This window comes from Colobus angolensis, unplaced genomic scaffold (assembly GCF_000951035.1).
Source record: "Colobus angolensis palliatus isolate OR3802 unplaced genomic scaffold, Cang.pa_1.0 Scaffold600, whole genome shotgun sequence".
NCBI lineage: Eukaryota > Metazoa > Chordata > Mammalia > Primates > Cercopithecidae > Colobus > Colobus angolensis.
Genome location: NW_012119600.1, coordinates 272,649 through 273,546, shown reverse-complemented (window position 1 = coordinate 273,546; position 898 = coordinate 272,649).

Genomic DNA, 898 nt, shown 5'->3' with positions numbered 1-898 from the left:
GCCACTCACATTCTATCAGCTTCTGGGAATTTCTAAGTATTAAGTATGGTGCAATGGTTTCTTGGAGCAGGATAGGGAGGGTCTTCCTAAACCATATTTAGAGATATTTATGAGGTACCTAAGGTGGCATACTACAAATTAGATAAGCTCTTTATAAAGATTGTTAAAATTGTATAGGTATGTGTTGCAATAAAAACTTTGTTGGAATCATTACAAATCTGTATAAGATTCTCAACCTGCTACATTCTGATGTACACAAAGATAACTGAGTCCGTAACAGAAGAAACGAGATCGAATTATGTAAGATATGAGTAGCACCATCCACAACTATCTACAGTTCAAAGTCAGACCTATCAGCTTCAGCATTCTCCAGTATTTCTGGTTTGAACCAACTTTCTAGTAAGTCCAGAATCTATTTAAAGCATCCTGCGATTGATCAGCATCAAGACTGCAAACTTACCTTACACAGTATCTTCTCCAAACACGATGATCTGAATCTTTAGAGAAAAACCTTACAGAACTAAAGTAGTAAACACAGTTGTTCCGTATTTCCTTTTATGTAGTAAGTGTGGGGGAACTAAGAGGCATACATCAGACTTTCTAAACTGGAGGTGTTCTATCTTCTGTATTTCAAAACTTGTTTTCTGACCTGAAACAGTGCAGGCAGGGAGTGTCTGAATTCAAACAAGGTACAGTGGATTAGGCATGGAATTATATGTTGTTGGAAGATAAGGGTCAGTCCCTAACTATTGTAAGATTTTAGAATACAGTGATAGGTGAATACTTTGAAGATCTATAAATGGACCAGCCTGAATCTGTAAATGCCTAATACTAATGCAAAGTTGACAGCAGCTACATTATATGCAGGCTGCTAAGATAGAGATCCAGCGACTTCCAC